The sequence below is a fragment of the Amia ocellicauda genome, unplaced genomic scaffold (assembly GCF_036373705.1).
Source record: "Amia ocellicauda isolate fAmiCal2 unplaced genomic scaffold, fAmiCal2.hap1 HAP1_SCAFFOLD_320, whole genome shotgun sequence".
Taxonomy (NCBI): Eukaryota; Metazoa; Chordata; class Actinopteri; order Amiiformes; family Amiidae; genus Amia; species Amia ocellicauda.
In genome coordinates, this window is record NW_027102888.1 from 15,180 (window position 1) to 22,500 (window position 7,321).

Here is a 7,321-nt window from a genome sequence, read left to right on the forward strand (position 1 = left end):
GCCCTGGAGGTCAGCCTGCCAGCCCTGGCAGCAGCACGGCCTACCTGCCTGCCTGCCCTGGAGGTCTGCCTGCCTGCCTGCCTGCCTGCCCTGGAGGTCTGCCTGCCTGCCTGCCTGCCCCGGAGGTCAGCCCCAGGCAGCCGGGTGGCCTGCCTGCTGCTGCTAGGCCGCTGCCCCGAGCCGCCGACCCCATCGACAGGAACACGAGAGAGTTTACAAGCGAGAGGAGGCCACATATTCGACACCTTTCGTGCTCGTTTTAGTCTCCAGTCTGTTTTGACGTGTGTTATTCTGAATCTGCTGCTTTAACTCAAGGGATTCTGTCGCGATTGATGCCTTGTCCTTCGCTGTATGTTTGCACTGGTGTTGTAAGTCGCCCTCTGTAAGATCATCATTTATTATCTGCCAAGAAATAAAGATCATCATAATGTTCCCCAACTTTCAGCTTCTGGGGAGTTTGTTCCAGAGTGTGACGACTCTCTCTCTATCTCCATCTCTCTCTCTATCTCCATCTCTCTCTATCTCCATCTCTCTCTATCTCCATCTCTCTATCTCCACCTCTCTCTCCCTCTCCACCTCTCTCTCTCTCTATCTCTCCCTCTCTCTCACTGTGTGTGTGTGTGTGTGTGTGTGTGTGTGTGTGTGTGTGTGTGTGTGTGTGTGTGTGTGTGTGTGTACAGCAGTGTCCCTAGACGAGAGAGAGATCCCTAGACGGGGAAATTACTTTCAAACTGCAGTACCGAAATGTGTCCGTTAGATGGCAGCATGCACCAAGGAATGAAGGAAAGTGCAAAACAAAATGAAAAGGCACATCGCCTGGGCGAAAAATAATCGTAACAAATCAACGGGGGCATTTCTCGGAAAACTAACACCGGGGCAGTGCTCAGGGGGGTCCCACCTCGTGGCCACCCGGTTTGGGGGGCGATCGGGGCCGGTTCCGAAAATCGCTAAATCTCCCATAGCCAGCCCACGCTCCATCCGATAGAGCAATGCCGGGCGGCCGGCCGGCAACTACGGATCATAACAAATCAACGGGGGCATTTCTCCGAAAACTAACATCGGGGCAGTGCTCAGGGGGGTCCCACCTCGTGGCCACCCGGTTTGGGGGGCCATCGGGGCCGGTTCCGAAAATCGCTAAATCTCCCATAGCCAGCCCACGCTCCATCCGATAGAGCAATGCCGGGCGGCCGGCCGGCAACTACGGATCATAACAAATCAACGGGGGCATTTCTCCGAAAACTAACACCGGGGCAGTGCTCAGGGGGGTCCCACCTCGTGGCCACCCGGTTTGGGGGGCCATCGGGGCCGGTTCCGAAAATCGCTAAATCTCCCATAGCCAGCCCACGCTCCATCCGATAGAGCAATGCCGGGCGGCCGGCCGGCAACTACGGATCATAACAAATCAACGGGGGCATTTCTCGGAAAACTAACACCGCGGCAGTGCTCAGGGGGGTCCCACCTCGTGGCCACCCGGTTTGGGGGGCCATCGGGGCCGGTTCCGAAAATCGCTAAATCTCCCATAGCCAGCCCACGCTCCATCCGATAGAGCAATGCCGGGCGGCCGGCCGGCAACTACGGATCATAACAAATCAACGGGGGCATTTCTCCGAAAACTAACACCGGGGCAGTGCTCAGGGGGGTCCCACCTCGTGGCCACCCGGTTTGGGGGGCCATCGGGGCCGGTTCCGAAAATCGCTAAATCTCCCATAGCCAGCCCACGCTCCATCCGATAGAGCAATGCCGGGCGGCCGGCCGGCAACTACGGATCATAACAAATCAACGGGGGCATTTCTCGGAAAACTAACACCGCGGCAGTGCTCAGGGGGGTCCCACCTCGTGGCCACCCGGTTTGGGGGGCCATCGGGGCCGGCTGAAGAATCGCCCATACTCTGCCATAGGCAGCCCACGGTCCATCCGATCAGAGCAATGCCGGGCGGCCGGCAACCTATGGATCATAACACATCAACGGAGGCATGATAAGAGCATCTTTTATTATCTGCCAAGAAATATAGACCATCACAATGTTCCCCAACTTTCAGCTTCTACCACATCGCTGGGGAGTTTATTCCACTGTGTGACTACTCTCTCTCTATCTCTCTCTCTCTCTCTCTCTCTCTCTGTGTGTGTGTGTGTGTGTGTGTGTGTGTGTGTGTGTGTGTGTGTGTGTACAGCAGTGTCTCCGGTTTTCCTTTTGGAATGCCTTGAAGCCGGGGGGGCTTTGCACTCATGAGAACATAGGGTGTCCTTGCCCTCCTTTCGCAGCCCAGGGCATTGAGAGATCCCTAGACGGGGAAATTACTTTCAAACTGCAGTACCGAAATGTGTCCGTTAGATGGTAGCATGCACCAAGGAATGAAGGAAAGTGCAAAACAAAATGAAAAGGCACATCGCCTGGGCGAAAAATAATCATAACAAATCAACGGGGGCATTTCTCGGAAAACTAACACCGGGGCAGTGCTCAGGGGGGTCCCACCTCGTGGCCACCCGGTTTGGGGGGCGATCGGGGCCGGTTCCGAAAATCGCTAAATCTCCCATAGCCAGCCCACGCTCCATCCGATAGAGCACTGCCGGGCGGCCGGCCGGCAACTACGGATCATAACAAATCAACGGGGGCATTTCTCGGAAAACTAACACCGGGGCAGTGCTCAGGGGGGTCCCACCTCGTGGCCACCCGGTTTGGGGGGCGATCGGGGCCGGTTCCGAAAATCGCTAAATCTCCCATAGCCAGCCCACGCTCCATCCGATAGAGCACTGCCGGGCGGCCGGCCGGCAACTACGGATCATAACAAATCAACGGGGGCATTTCTCGGAAAACTAACACCGGGGCAGTGCTCAGGGGGGTCCCACCTCGTGGCCACCCGGTTTGGGGGGCGATCGGGGCCGGTTCCGAAAATCGCTAAATCTCCCATAGCCAGCCCACGCTCCATCCGATAGAGCACTGCCGGGCGGCCGGCCGGCAACTACGGATCATAACAAATCAACGGGGGCATTTCTCGGAAAACTAACACCGGGGCAGTGCTCAGGGGGGTCCCACCTCGTGGCCACCCGGTTTGGGGGGCGATCGGGGCCGGTTCCGAAAATCGCTAAATCTCCCATAGCCAGCCCACGCTCCATCCGATAGAGCACTGCCGGGCGGCCGGCCGGCAACTACGGATCATAACAAATCAACGGGGGCATTTCTCCGAAAACTAACACCGGGGCAGTGCTCAGGGGGGTCCCACCTCGTGGCCACCCGGTTTGGGGGGCGATCGGGGCCGGTTCCGAAAATCGCTAAATCTCCCATAGCCAGCCCACGCTCCATCCGATAGAGCACTGCCGGGCGGCCGGCCGGCAACTACGGATCATAACAAATCAACGGGGGCATTTCTCGGAAAACTAACACCGGGGCAGTGCTCAGGGGGGTCCCACCTCGTGGCCACCCGGGTCTGGGACCGATGGGAGCACTTTAAAATTTTCGAGTCAGGGGACCAGACGGCCGAGTGAAAAACTTTGAAAAATATTCTATCTCCTCACTCCCATTGACTTTACATTAGGGCGACCAGGCGGCCGGCGGAAAAAAAATCATAACAAATCAACGGGGGCATTTCTCCGAAAACTAACACCGGGGCTGTGCTCAGGGGGCTCCCAGCTATCAGCCACCCTATCCCGGGACCGATGGGAGCACTTTAAAATTTTCGAGTCAGGGGACCAGACGGCCGAGTGAAAAACTTTGAAAAATATTCTATCTCCTCACTCCCATTGACTTTACATTAGGGCGACCAGGCGGCCGGCGGAAAAAAAATCATAACAAATCAACGGGGGCATTTCTCCGAAAACTAACACCGGGGCTGTGCTCAGGGGGCTCCCAGCTATCAGCCACCCTATCCCGGGACCGATGGGAGCACTTTAAAATTTTCGAGTCAGGGGACCAGACGGCCGAGTGAAAAACTTTGAAAAATATTCTATCTCCTCACTCCCATTGACTTTACATTAGGGCGACCAGGCGGCCGGCGGAAAAAAAATCATAACAAATCAACGGGGGCATTTCTCCGAAAACTAACACCGGGGCTGTGCTCAGGGGGCTCCCAGCTATCAGCCACCCTATCCCGGGACCGATGGGAGCACTTTAAAATTTTCGAGTCAGGGGACCAGACGGCCGAGTGAAAAACTTTGAAAAATATTCTATCTCCTCACTCCCATTGACTTTACATTAGGGCGACCAGGCGGCCGGCGGAAAAAAAATCATAACAAATCAACGGGGGCATTTCTCCGAAAACTAACACCGGGGCTGTGCTCAGGGGGCTCCCAGCTATCAGCCACCCTATCCCGGGACCGATGGGAGCACTTTAAAATTTTCGAGTCAGGGGACCAGACGGCCGAGTGAAAAACTTTGAAAAATATTCTATCTCCTCACTCCCATTGACTTTACATTAGGGCGACCAGGCGGCCGGCGGAAAAAAAATCATAACAAATCAACGGGGGCATTTCTCCGAAAACTAACACCGGGGCTGTGCTCAGGGGGCTCCCAGCTATCAGCCACCCTATCCCGGGACCGATGGGAGCACTTTAAAATTTTCGAGTCAGGGGACCAGACGGCCGAGTGAAAAACTTTGAAAAATATTCTATCTCCTCACTCCCATTGACTTTACATTAGGGCGACCAGGCGGCCGGCGGAAAAAAAATCATAACAAATCAACGGAGGCATTTCTCCGAAAACTAACACCGGGGCAGTGCTCAGGGGGCTCCCAGCTATCAGCCCCCCGGGTCTGGGGGCATTGTTTTTCTTTTTAATCATTTTGAGCATTTCCCCCAGTTTAGAGATGTGTGCCCCTAGACAACCCATTGAGAATAACTATGAAATGTTCTGAAGTTTTGATTTTCAAATGTCGGTGAAAATTGAAAAACGTCATATATTCTTCAAAGGAAGCATGGGGCGATGGTAGGGAGAGTCCCCGCAGCGTGCCTCGGCGGCGATGGGAGCGTTTTCGATGTCCCCGCCCCCCCCCCATAGGGATAGAAGGGGAGTTAGGTGACCAGGCGTCCCGGGTCCCAAAAATCGAAAAATTAATATAGAATGCTTTTTAATCCAGAAATAAAGTAGGGGGCAGTCCTGGTGAGAGTCCCAGCCACAGCCCCAGTGTGTTTTGGAGCCGTTTGGGGCCGGGTGAAAAACTTTGAAAAATGTTCTATCTCCTCACTCCCATTGACTTTACATTAGGGCGACCAGGCGGCCGGCGGAAAAAAAATCATAACAAATCAACGGAGGCATTTCTCCGAAAACTAACACCGGGGCAGTGCTCAGGGGGCTCCCAGCTATCAGCCACCCTATCCCGGGACCGATGGGAGCACTTTAAAATTTTCGAGTTAGGGGACCAGGCGGCCGAGTGAAAAACTTTGAAAAATTTTCTATCTCCTCACTCCCATTGACTTTGCATTAGGGCGACCAGGCGGCCGGCGGAAAAAAAATCATAACAAATCAACGGGGGCATTTCTCCGAAAACTAACACCGGGGCAGTGCTCAGGGGGCTCCCAGCTATCAGCCACCCTATCCCGGGACCGATGGGAGCACTTTAAAATTTTCGAGTTAGGGGACCAGGCGGCCGAGTGAAAAACTTAGAAAAATTTTCTATCTCCCCTAGGTGACCAGGCAGCCGGAGCTGATTTTTCTGACCCCTAAAACAATTATTAAAAGGTATTTTTTCGCCAAACTAAGACTTTTAAAATTCAAATAGGATGATTATCTACTGCCCCAGTGGGTTTTTGAACCATTTTAAGCCTTTTTGACAGTTTTCATTTTTCCCCCATTGACTTCAATGGGAGTTAGGTGACCAGTCCTCCGACTTTTGAACCTCTCCTGGGGGGGCTGTGAGCCCCCGATTTCTTTGCAAAGCACGTCATTCGATTCGTCTCAGTCCCCTCTATATACCCCGTGTGTTTGTTTTCTCGAAAAACCCCCGGAACACGGTTTTTTAGGGGGGGGGTGGGGGGGGGGTACTTCGGAGCCATTTGGGGGGGGGTAAACGACATTTCCCGAAATTAATTTTAACACAGCCTTCCTCAGAATCGCTTTTCCAACAAAATCCTTTTTATTTCGAGTCTCTACGATGTTCCTAAGTGGTCGAAACCACTTTTGGACAGTTTTTACACCAAACGGCTCGGGCGCACAGCGGGCCGTGTGCCGATGGGCGGTTCTCGCGGGTCTGAGGCGGGGCTAGGCTGCTCGCGGCGGGCATGGGAGTGCCGTGTGCAGCCGCCACAGTGTTCCAGGCTGTCAGCATTTCTCTACGGTGCCGGGGGAAATACAGGAACTGGGTTTTTGAAGACACTTAGTGCAATGAGAGAGGTCAAAACTGAGCTAAGGGCACTTGCTGGAGGAAAGTGGCTGGGCCCCGCTAGCTCTTTTACGGACACTTTCTGGACTTGGCCCGGGATTTTCAGACGGTTCTTTGCGACTGTCTGATCATCCAGCGAAATGCAAGGGGGGGAACGGTCCCGGCCGCACCCCGCGTTTCAGGCCTCGTCGGCGGCCCGCTCCGGCGGCTGCGCCCGCTAAGTCTTCGCGGCCCGCCGTGGAGAGTGTGTATGCTGCCCGCCCCAGACGTTCACCCCAAGGGCTTGCGGGCCTTTAAGGGTCTGTCTTTCGGGGTTTCACGGGCTCTGACCTCACCTCCCTGTGGTTCCCGACCGGGGTGTATGTATGCTGCCCGCCCCAGACGTTCACCCCAAGGGCTTGCGGGCCTTTAAGGGTCTGTCTTTCGGGGTTTCACGGGCTCTGACATCTCCCCGGTGGTTCCCACGGAACGGACATATGTATGCTGCCCGCCCCCGGCAGGAACCCCAAGGGCTTGCGGGCCTTTAAGGGTGAGTGCGGGGGGCGTACGGGCTCTGACATATCTCCGGTGGCTCCCACGGAACGGACATATGTATGCTGCCCGCCCCCGGCAGGAACCCCAAGGGCTTGCGGGCCTTTAAGGGTGAGTGCGGGGGGCGTACGGGCTCTGACATATCTCCGGTGGCTCACACGGAACGGACATATGTATGCTGCCCGCCCCCGGCAGGAACCCCAAGGGCTTGCGGGCCTTTAAGGGTGAGTGCGGGGGGCGTACGGGCTCTGACATATCTCCGGTGGCTCCCACGGAACGGACATATGTATGCTGCCCGCCCCCGGCAGGAACCCCAAGGGCTTGCGGGCCTTTAAGGGTGAGTGCGGGGGGCGTACGGGCTCTGACATATCTCCGGTGGCTCCCACGGAACGGACATATGTATGCTGCCCGCCCCCCGGCAGGAACCCCAAGGGCTGTCCCGGCCTTTAAGGGTGAGTGCGGGGGGCGTACGGGCTCTG